Source organism: Microcaecilia unicolor, chromosome 11, assembly GCF_901765095.1.
Source record: "Microcaecilia unicolor chromosome 11, aMicUni1.1, whole genome shotgun sequence".
NCBI lineage: Eukaryota > Metazoa > Chordata > Amphibia > Gymnophiona > Siphonopidae > Microcaecilia > Microcaecilia unicolor.
Window position 1 is genome coordinate 75,922,402 of NC_044041.1, and position 12,321 is coordinate 75,934,722.

Sequence of the window (12,321 nt, forward strand, 5' to 3'; positions counted from 1 at the left end):
AAATAGCGTGCAGCTCATATGCATGCGATTTCCTTTGAGCATCACTCGCTATTTTCAAATTGCTAACTTCAATCAAGGATCTAAATGCATATGTCTTTTTACCGGGACCTTGATGCACTGGCGCCTCGGTGTAATCCTGGTTTATACTAGGAAGACGGTGAGGTCAAATATCCAACAACGTTACCCCTCCCTCCCCATTTTAAAACATAAATAAATAAGAGAGTTTTTCTCCAAAAGTGTAGGGAGCTATAATGAAACAACATAAGCAACTTTGATGGTAACATTTTCATTCTTTGCTATCTGTGACTATCCCACACTACTTTTCATCCATCACATCACTCTTCCACTTTTTCATCTGCCCTCAGCAACATCCTAAATCACATAATCTGGCTGGGGCAACTCTTACAGTATGCTATTGAAAGGATGAGCGGCAGGTACACAGAGAATACAAATTTCTTTTCAAGCCTGCTGATTTTTGTGCATAAATTCTTGGTCTTTTAGAAGGGTTTCAGGCTGGGATGTCTTTCACTACACAGAGCACATCTACATCTTGGTTGTGAATATACACAGCGGTTTACAAAATTAAAAATAAGAGATAATCAGAAAGGGAGGGGGTTGAATTTACTAATGGAGACTGGAAAGCTATTTTTGTTGAAATAAAGAAAGCCTTTTCCTGTGTATTAGCTCAAGAAAATGCATGTAAAATTGTTACTCAATTGTAATATACACCTGTTTGTTTCAAGGCTATGTTTCCAAATGTTTCAGATCGTGGGTGGAGGTGGGGACCTTTTTACATGTATGGTGGTCCTGTGTGCTCCTACAGAGTTTCTGGAGAGGAATAACTTGAGGGAGAGAAATGTGGTGCTTCCCAGGATGCACCGGGCAGGGACTAGGGGGCGCCACAAATCTTGAAGAGGGTGGGCCCAGAGGCAGGAAGGAGTAGGCATTCTTCCTGCCTCTGACTAAAGATATGTGGAGGGATCTGGGGGTGGGATTTCATTAGACCACCACTAGGGAGGGGCTGGTGGAGAACCTCCGGGGGGGGGGGTCAGGATGTCAGGTCAGTGACCCCACTGTACCACCAGGCTATTTTTTTAGGGGGTGGGGGGGTCCACCAGGGGATTTTTTTAGGTGGGGATCAGGAGGAGTCCACTAGACCACTAGGGGTTTTTTGGGTTGGGGGAGGGGACCACGGCATGACTTTCCCTTCCCATCAGTGCCTAAGTCAATCAATGTTCAGGCACTGACAGGAAAGTTAGCACAGGACACTACCGACAGCTCAAGAGCTGTCAGTAATTTTTCTAGTTCTTAGGGCAGGGGTTTTCTGTGTGCTGTTTGTGCATTGCATGGAGTCGCTAATGAGCTCATTTTAATACTGATGAGTTCATTAGCATGGGACTTTCAGTCACTGCTTCCATGCATAGTAAAGCAATGGCCGAAAGCCTCTGTGCATTACCTGCAAAATAATGTTTCATTTAGACTGACTAAAACAAATTGCTTTCTTCCTGTTGTACAGTGTGCAGTAGAAACAGGCATGAATGTCATAATTTCCATTTAAATAAGAGCTACAAAGTAGCTGTATAATTTGAGGGGCATTTTCCATATGATGTCTTAATCTGATTTCGGATGTTTTGCAGGAAACGTCCACAAATCCAGTAGCAAACATGACCATTTTCAAACCAGCAAAACGTCCAACTTTTTGTTTTGAAAATGGCCATTTGCTAGATGTTTTTGTGCTCAATGTGTCTATCTTTTTGGACCATTTTCAGAGAATAAAAAAAACACCCAAGGGAAAAACAGACAAAAACAAGCCATTGGGATGTTTGGAGGGCCAGCATTCTTAGTAGACTGGCCACACAGACATCCGAGCACAGCAGCTGCAGTACCTTAGGGGTGCTGCAGTGAACTTCACAGAAAAGGTCCCAGATACACATCTCACCTTACCCCCTTATATTGTATGATGAGCCGTCCAAAACCCACCAACAACTTATTGGGGCTGATATTCACAGTTTTTACTTCAGGTTCAGCACACTGGGATCCTATAATTTGTTTCAGGTGATATAACGTAACTTTCAGCACTTTTCTGTTTAACAATGGAAAAAAAACCCCACCTCACACACAACCAGCACATCACAGACCAGGTCACATGGCCAATGAATCAGACCACCACCGCTTCCACTCCACCTACAGCTTTGTGTGATGACATGTTACCCTGCATTCTGCACCCCCTCAGCTTTCCAAGACCCTGGCCAATTGCACCAATGTGAAAAGGTCTATAGTACAGATACAGAGTTTGCTGCCCTGGCGCGTATAAAACCCTGGGCACAACTGTGTTGTAGCAGGGCATCAAATGTAAGGCACATTTGAGATTATTATCAGAACATTTTTACCTAACTAGCTAGCACACAATGATTTTGAAACATTACAGATCTAGTTGGTAGATGAGAAGGAGTATATTTTCAAAGCCCTTAGATTTACAAAGGTCCATAGGTTACTACAGAACTTTGAAAGTTTAAGTTCTTTGAAAATGAGCCCCATGGCATGACAGCCTAATTTCAAAAGAGATTCACAGATTTTGAGTATAGATCATGTTATAATCTTCATGCTACCTGCACAAATATGGATTTCTGATTATGTGGTCCACTGTTGAATAAAACTTGGAGACCCTATGGAGAACCGACATTTTCTGTATTCACAAATTCTTCTAACACATTAATGTGTATACTGGATGTGCCATTTTTATTTCCCTGTTAATTCTACAGCGGTAGTTAGGGGCTGGCTGACAGTGATCTGGGCCCCAGAGCAGAGGGGGTCATTGTACCCCGGCCACCCCTTTTTTTGTTTCCAGCACCCCTTTGCACACTATAGCCCCCCCCCCCCGGGCCTACCTTGAAGAGCCCTGGTGGTCTGGTGGCCTATTCAGGGTCAGGAAAGAACCCCACTCTTTCCTGACCACCACTGCTGCTCTACCTAGTTCTGCTGCTTCTTAATGGCTTCTGAGACTTCCTGCAGCCGCCTTGTGGCAGCCATTTTGAAGACATGAAGGTGTTGGATCCATCTGCCACACAGGATGTACTTAGGGACAGGGCCGGTCTTAGCAAGTGCAGGGCCCTATGCAAACCAATTTGGTGGGGCCCCATACTAGCCCCGCCCCACTCTGGCCCTGCCCCACCCTAGCTCCGCCCCCACACTAGCTCCACCCCATTGATAAGATTATTCCATTTTTAGAACATTTTTTTATTTATGAAATTTCAAATAAAGACAAATGAAGCTAAACTTGTACAAAAAAACTGATTGAAATAATAAGCACAATGCTATCATGAAACCTCCCCTCCCGAGAAATTATTCAGTTCAAGTCCACTACAATTAGTAGTTCCAATTCTCATAACAAAGGAGAATAAAGGAAAAATATTAAGAAAAGATCCAATACTTTCAAATTCCCCTATTACTCTGTAACCCATCAAACCAGAGAGGCAAGTAGCCACATCAGTTACTAAATAGTTTGAACTGATTGTACCTACTTTATATCAGATTTTGCTACTTCATGATTTCCATTAGCTTAGTAATCTTTTCTTCCTGTGATTGCAGTCTAGCTTCCAAATGATTAATTCGAGGTGTCATATCATTAATTACTGGAAGCAGTGTTTTAGCTAAATCTGCTATTGCCATCCAAATTTTTATCAGGAGAAATATCTGCAGATCTATGTGAAAATAACCCAGATATGTTAGAAACAGCCTCTTCCAAGCCAGAAAATGTTACTTGCTCAGCTTCTCCAGCAACTAATGTTGTTGGGCCAAATTCCTCTCAGGGAGGCAGACATTTCCAACCCTTGCACCGTCCGCAAGCGTCGTTAGATGAGAGAGACACTTCTGATCTCCTGCCTGCATGGAATCCGATTTCGATTTGGCATAAGTGCACAACTGTTGGCGTCAGCAACGATGGCTCACCTGACGTCCTCACCACCTCCGACCAGGCTCCAGCTTTTCCCGCTCAGTGACTCCTGCCCTCGTGTCCGGAAACAGGAAATACATCAGAAGGCAGGACATTGAGCGGGAAGCTGGAGCCTGGAGGTGAGCTGTTGTCCTGCAACTGTCTGTCGTTGCCGTCAGGGGCGGGGCCATCACTGCCTGGGCTGGCTCACTGGAATCGCTCAGTTACTCGCCAGGGTCCGGGGACTTGGGAGCTGACGGGCTCAGCAGGCCCAAGCCGGGGGTGGGCGCCGCGCCGGTGGTGGCGGGAGCAGAGCGGCCGAGCCGCGGGAATGGGGATCATCTCAGGCGACTAAGGCAAGCAGCGGCGGAGGTCGGAGTGGAGGCACGAGCGAGGCAGAGTTGAGGTGCGCTGTGCGGGGCCCTATGCGGTCGCTTTGGTCGCCTCTGCCTAAGACCGGCCCTGCTTAGGGATCCTCGTTTATGTAATCTCATGATTACCTAGATCACTGAGCCTCTTTTGAGTTTCACCACCACTCTTCTAAAAGCTACCTCTGTAACCTTCAGTATCTCTATTATTTGTGCTTTATGTGGTCTGTTAATACTCGTTGTTAATGTACACAATGAACCAACCTAAGTTGGAAATTGTGGAGTATAAATGCTATTATAAATAAATAAATGTGGGATAATATGGATGGTAGGGGCCAGCCATCTTAATTTATGTGGTCACACTCTCAGACCTAGCTATTTTTGAATCATTTCCCTATAAGCCAAACAGTCTGATTCAAAGGGGCTGCCCCCTTGGCTAGGAGGTTCAGGCCAGGGACACTGTGTCCCCAGTGCGTACAGTTTTAAAAACCACAGACTGGCACAATGTCCTGCCAGGCTGCAGGAGGGGTCCGCGTCCGCCCCCAGCTTCCTGCACTTTCCTCGAGGAGGTCGTGCGAAAGGTGAAAGGCTGGACTGACAGGTGAAAAGCTCGAGGCTCAGCACCTCCCACTTAGGAAATGGGCGGGAGCCCCAGCCTCCGCCTCAACCTCCCCACTAATCAAGACACGAGTGGGCGAGGCTATGCAAACTACCCCACCGAAGAGCCAATCAAGGGCTAACCTAGGCAAATCTGTTCCTGCTTTGAATTATCCAGAGACCCTGCTCTACAATGACTCTGGAGGTGAGGCTGCAAATCGCTCTGATGCGAGCAAAGTTTCACTCATTAATGACACCTCTGGTCCTGGATTCTTCTCTTCAGAACAAATGATCCCTTTTAATACATTCACTTCTCTTCTTGATTCGTGAATTTCCCACCCCTGACGTTTCCAGCAGCCAAAGTGCCAGTGGATCGCGGATCAATCAGGTGGGCAAAAGCTTTTCTCCCGATCCGCGAAACCGGATGCGGGTCTCAGGTTGCGCTGAGCATTGCGTTGGTAATGTTATGGGACTCTGGGAGACGTAGAAAAGTACCTGAATACTAACCCACTTTGAGCTGCGATTGAAAAGGGCGTGAGCTAAATGCCAAATCCCCTCCCTCCCTTTCTCTAGCAGGTACCTTTATTTCGTGGCGATGAAAGAGCGAACACGTGTAAAGGGTAGATATCGGTAAACGGAATGCTGACTACTTCTTCGCGTTCATCTCACAGCTGCGTTTATTTTTATTACTTTGAAAGAAGTGTTTGTATTCTCTAAAAGAGGTTGAATGGGAGTAACGTGTACGAAGTTTGTATGTTCGTGGTTTCAATTGGTACAGTAGTTCCCTTGAATGCGCAGAAATAAAGGTTAACGCATACAAATCATAGGAGGTGAGCCTTTTCTAGTAAATGACCTTCACATCTTGAGTGTTATAGAGCCGAGAGGGCATTTCGTATAATAACAAATACAACCCCCCCCCTCCCCCCTCTTCCTGGCATGAAATGTAGTATCAAACTGCTGCTGGCTGTGCTGGAAGCGTTTATGGGGATAACCTGTTCAGGGTAACATAGCCCTAGTGACCCTATGAACGAATGAAAAACGAGAGATAGCCAGATAGGGTTTGTTGTTCCACACTGTGGGGCCCTTTAACAAAGCAGTGGTAATAAGTGCTCTCCCCCCCCCCCCCCCCCCCCCCAAGTGAAATCTTAACACTTGACCATTTCTTTTTCAGCCTTTTCACCCACTGTGGTGAAAAGGGCCTCAGCATCCACAGTAAAAATGGCCCCCGCCCCTAGCGCAGGGCCCCTTTTGTGTCTTAGCCTCTCCACATCAGCTGTTGGGTAAAAGGATAGCGCCTGCTTTATCTTCAGATGTGATATTTGTTTGGGAAAAGGCCTGTGTGTAGTCTCAAGGGCATATATAAGCACATAAGCATTGCCATACTGGGACATTTTATTTTAACTGTGCGAGAAAATGTCTCAGTATCTGTAAAAAAAATTCCAGTTCTCTATCAGCACCAACACAGTTGCTGGAATAAAGTCTGCCTAGGGAGTAGAAAATGTTTTTGGGTGTTGACCTGGTGGCTGGGTGGCACTGCTGGTGCTTGTGGATGAAGGTTTGTAGCACTGGATTTGTGCTGATTACCCAAAAGTGCAGGAGGAAACTGCTCTCTGATATTCTGTTCCCCCCCCCCCCCCCCCCCCAGAAAAGAAAAGTGTTTGCTTTATTACTACACACTGGAGCTACCTAAGATAGTGACAGCTGTGACTGATTTTTATTCAAGGGTGATGGGCTGACACTTTTTTGCAATAGAAATATAACATTTGCAGTAGTACCCAAAATCCGAATGGAATGATTTTGGGTACAAATGCAAGAACTGACCACTTTCTTTTGTAACATGGGTGTCAGGGCAGAGCGGTGGCATTGAGTTTTCATTAGGTGGTGTTGGTGATAACTTAAAATGTGTTAATCTGTGCACAGACTGCAGCCCCTATAGCCTCTGCCTTCCAAAGGGTTGTAATTTTTCTTTTTCAATCAACAAAACAATCACAATCACTCAGTGTCTTTCAGTATTTATATATTTACTTTGGGATTTTGTACAAGGTATAAAAGCCACCAAGGGCAGGTTATATAAAATACCAAAAACAATTAGACACCAAAACCTAACAGAGAAGCAACACACAAATGCACTACAAACAGATCTCCCAAATGTCACAAAGACGGAGCAGCAAATTCCCACTCCCATTGTAGATCAACTAACAAGCAACAACAAAAAATGCGTTAGCTCAGTCAATGACATAGGGTTGATGGCAAGCATGAGCATCTGAAAATTGAAAAGCTTTACCAAAAGGGGCACCAAAATCCACTCTCCCTATGAGCATCAAAAGCATACAAGATAAGTCAACAATTTATACTTGATATATGCAGGACCATAGTATTTAAGGCTTTACAGGCTAAAACCAAGATCTCAAAACAGACCTGATGCACCACTGTTAACCAATTAAGGAACTGTCAAATATTGGGGCAGGATGCAACGGTGTCTTAGCCCATCCAAAACTAAAAACCTCCCAGTGGCATTTTGGGCCTGTTGTAGATATGCCCCATCTTGACCAACATGTTGAGTAGAGGGTGTTGTGATAGTCCAAATGTGATATTACAGTGGCATATGGAATTTTTACAAAATTAGGGCTCTCTTTACAAGGGTGTGGTAGTGTTTTTAGCGTGCACTAACCATGTAGATGCTCATAGGAATATTATGGGCATCTATACGGTTAGCGCGTGCTAGAAATGCTAATGCGCCTCTATTACAGCTTAGTAAACAGGGTCCTTAGGGGTTCTTTTACTAAGGTGCACCTAAAAATGGCCGGTGTAGGTGTGTGTTTTGAACGCATGCAGGTCAATTTTTCAGCGTGCCTGGAAAAAAGACTTTTTTTTTTGTAGCCGAAAAATGGACTTGCGGCAAAATTAAAATCAGTGCGCACCCATTTTCAGCCTGAGACGTTACCGCCACCCATTGACTCAGCGGTAAGGTTTCAAGCGCTAACCAGGCGGTAAGTGGCCCGTGTACGTAAACTACCAATCACCGCCAGGTATGTGCCACACGGTAGAAAATAGAAAATATTTTCTACCGTGTGTTTTGGGTGCACATCAAAAGTAGAATTACTGCCTGGGGCATGCAGTAGCAGGGTGTTAGTTCCAATTTGGAGTGTGTTGAGTGCACGTAGGTGCCTATGTGCCAGGAGTGCACGTAGGTGCCTATGTGCCAGGGTCCCCTTAGTTTGGTGTTTAAAAAAGGCTGAATCTTTCACGATAGGCCTAGGTAATAAAAACTGATCAACAGTCAAACCTGAATTGGTCCCAAGCATGTAGATACACATTATCGATAGAGATGGGGGGTGGGCTGGGGAAATCTTTAAAACAGATTCAAAAATGAATTGGACCAATTCTGTGCAAAATGTGTGAACCACAGAACTGAGCTGCAGTTTTTCTCGGCTTTTGATGAGACCTCTTACCCTACAAGTATCGGTCAGATGGCGCACTGTACAGATACATAAATCTGAGGGAAAATAGCTGCTGGTCTTCATCTATTTTAAACTCCAGAGGACGGGGAATTCTGTCCAATTATTGTCAAACACAGAATAGGTTGAAATATGTAAGCAGGACATAGAATAATTTGTACATCCCTAATTTTATTGAATAATTTAAGTTGGTTATTAAAGGACTCTGCTTTCTTTCTACAATTTAGGAGTTGCTATATGTTGTATGTATTTTTTGTTATATGTTTGTTTTATTTTTGAGTCATGTTTTACTTTTTATGAGTGAAAGTTGTAACCCATTTAGATGTATTGGATAAGCAGGATATAAGTTATTATTATTTATTGTGTTTGTATCCCACATAAATAAATGCAATACACATTTGAATTAGAAAATATCAGAAATACTTTTTGAGGATATTTCATAGCAAGAAAGTACATTTCTTTCATGTACTTGGTAGAGTCTTCCTTCCCCCATTAAATCAGTCTTTCTCAGCATGAAGAGATGTGATAAAGGTACTACCAAAAAAAGGTGTGAGCTAAAAAGAAAGCTAAACATTCCATTTGCCACTTTTAGCAGGGTTTTCTTAGTGCTGTTTCTCCTTAAGAGTTAATATGCATTTTATATTACACATAGAACGTTATGGTAGAAGACGACCATATGGTTGATCCTGTCTACCTGCCCCCCCCCCCCCCTCTCGCCAAATAAGGCTGGATGAAGTCCCTGAGATATAAAGTTACTTTTTAAGCTGACTTCTGAGGAGACCAGAAAGGCTTTGGCACAATTTATAACTTTAGGTCCAGGTGATATACATGATGGCCTGTGAAATACTGATGCGTCTGATGTGGTTGTATAAATCAGAGATGCCAATAGTGGTGTTTTCTTAGCACCTTGCAGGTGATAGCAAGTTTTGGAAATCCACTGCCACAAACAGGGTATTTTGAGTTCAAAGACAGGAGGGTCTGGTTCTACCACTTCTGTACTTCTCCCCTTCCTGTCATTTGCAAAGCTTGCTTCTTTCCCACGCTATGCTGCGCTGCTGTCATCCTGCTCCCACTTTAATGAATTGCAGAGATTTCCTGGAGTGAATACTGAAACTTTGTGCCAGACACGGCCGTGTGTACTGCGCTTTCTGCAGGTAATGGTCTCTCTTTTAGATTTGATCTAAGAATGATCTAGAGGAGATGCAGAGCATTGTTTTTCCAGTTGTCTATCCTCGAATCCTATGTTACTGTCCTTGGTCCTTGACAGGAGATTTCAGTTGCTGTCTTCTATATTCAGACATTTCCTTTTAGAAACTCACCCCAGAACTAAACTGTAACTGAAGGCAAGCAACGGTTCACTCGTACCCAACAGACCAGATGGTCTTAGCTGCAAAGAATGAGAGGAAGGAATAATTTTTTTTTTAAAAAGCACCAATTGTGCACTTGAGTTATAGAATGATTCCCAAGCCTTTCTTGGGGGAACCCTGGCCAGTCAGGTTTTCAGGATATCCACAATGAATATGCATGAAATCGATTTGTATATACTGCCCCATGATATGCAAATCGATCTCATGCATATTCATTGTGGATATCCTGAAAACCTGACTGGCTGGGGTTCCCTGGCATAATAGCACCTACATGCGTGACTGGTGCTACATAGTGGCATTTTTGAACGTATGTGCTAGATGCTATTCCATAACATAACGTGCACCAAAATCACTAACCCAAAGATTCTATATATGGTGTCCAGATTTGGGCACACTTACAAAATGTGCGTGCAAATAAATTAGCAAATGAGCTGTGAACCATCAATACACACAAGGATTGACTCGGGCTGCACATACTGCAGTGGGACATGTTTATCCGCTCCTACCCTAGCTGAGATAATATTTAACCATTTCTCTGACCTCACGTGCAACTTTCTTCAAATCAATCACCTTACTTTCTAATTCTTCCTACTTTCTTACTCATCTATATGTTACAACTTTGCCTTACCCTTCACTACCAATTATAATGTTCTAGTACGTATTGTGTTGTCATTGCAAGTAGTATACCATGCCATACTTTGTATTGTTGTTAGAGCAGTAAAACTATTCAAATTGCCTCCTGCTCATGTTTGATCTATTCTTACTTTACACTGCCTTGAGTGAATTTCTTCAAAAAGGCAGTAAATAAATCCTAATTAATAATTATTGAAGTAAATTAGCACCCATTTGAATTGCTTACGCATCTGGCTGGCCTGTTGTTCTATAAGGCAGCACTCCTAACCCCCGTAGCATTTATCTCGAAAGGAGGCATGGCCATGGGCGTCCCATAAAATTTGTGCACGTAGTTATAGAATACTAGCTCAATGTGTCCAACTTGTGCACAAACATTTACACCAGGTTTCAGCAGGTCTAAGCCTGGAACTTAGTTTTGGAGCAGGAATCGGCGCTAAGCTCAATTATGGCAAGTGCTGTTGATTGAATCGTGCTTGGTGCTGATTTTTTCTGGTGTCTATTTTTCAGCACTATTTATAGAATCCAACCCTTAGTGCATAAGTTTGAGGGGGTAACACATATGGCTGGTGAGTGGGTGTGTCTCCAAGTTACGCACATAACTTATGGAATACTGTGAGTTATCTTTTCTTTCTCGTTGCTGTTTTACGGCCCCTTTCACCAAGCTGCGGCAAAAGGTGGCCGGCGCTGGTGTCGGTGCATATTTTACACGTGCACCAAGGCCCCCTTTTTACCGCAGCTGGTAAAAGGGAAGTCTCGCTTTCCTACAGAAAATGGCTGGGCGACAAGTAAAGCACTTGCCGTGCAGCCATTTCGGAGGGGAGCCCTTACCACCACCCATTGAGGTGGCGGTAAGGGCTCCTGCATTAACTGGGCAGCCCATGGCACTGCCCAATGACCGCCAGGTACACTCTGGCGCTACAAAAATGTAGTTCCGGAAATGATGACGTGCTAGGGGTGGGAAGTACCGCTGGGTTGCTGCGGTAGTCAGCGCTACTTCTTGTATAGTGAGCGGTAAGCCTGCGTTAGGCTTACCGCTGCTTAGTAAAAGGAGTCCTTAGATTGCAAAATGCCCAGATCTGTGATTAGCTTGAGCGATATACTAAGTTTTGAATAAACTATATGCACTTCAGGGTACAGTTAGGCACCATTGCAACTGGCATTGATTTGATGGAAAGGGGATGTTCTACCTTCCAAGAATCCTTAGTATTCATGCGGAAAAGACCCATTCACTGGCTTCTGTGCGACCAGATCAAATACACAGGACCAGAGCCTCATTGTTGAGATGACCAGGGTTGTAAGGCGGTGCCGTACAGTTCCCCATCCCTCTTCTTCACGTGGATTGCTAAACATATAGCAAGGAATGGTCATTTTATTCATATATAACACTAGAACTGGTTGTGTCAGCCGGTCTTGATTATTGGACATTAGTTTATCCATTTTCCGAAATAGTGTGTTCTTTCTCTCAGAGATACCATTCCTGGCAGATCATATGTGGGCAAAATTTGAGTGCAGATTTATGCATTTGTTCATTGGTTTAAAAAACATTTCCCACAATATATTACTGTTGAACACTTTAATATTTGCCATTTATCTGCTGTATAATTTGGTAGAGGGGCAGGAATTGAAAAACTCTAGATTTATACATTATTATAGAAATGAAAAATATTGCGTTGAAAAAAGCTGCTTTAGCCTTGTCAGTCAAAGATTGATAATTCCAGTAGCGAAACTCTCTTAAAGTGTAACTCATCAAGAAATGGGGCCGTGGACTTGGGAAAGCATAAAGAGATTGAGACACATTTTCAAAGCACTTAGACTTACAAAGTTCCATAGTAACCCATGGAACTTTGTAAGTCTAAGTGCTTTGAAAATGAGCCCCATATAACATTTTATTCCATTTTGGGGCTGTTGCATGCCTGCCGAGAAGCTCCATGTACTAGAGAGGGAAACAAGCTCATTACATAGTAAAG

General features: G+C 43.7%; 1 protein-coding gene across 4 annotated transcripts in view; it reads left to right on the forward strand.

Annotated features, from left to right (window-relative positions):
* The first annotated feature begins 5,089 nt into the window (after positions 1-5,089).
* The window catches only part of MEF2B (myocyte enhancer factor 2B), a 59,307-nt gene continuing 52,075 nt past the window's right edge, over positions 5,090-12,321 (forward strand). For 3 of the 4 annotated variants that reach the window (XM_030218810.1, XM_030218813.1, XM_030218812.1), the window contains exon 1: positions 5,090-5,284. The gene's annotated coding sequence lies outside the window, so the exon portion shown is untranslated. Of the gene's footprint in view, positions 5,285-5,658; positions 5,727-12,321 lie in introns of those variants that run through there. The other variant, XM_030218811.1, reaches the window with a different exon arrangement.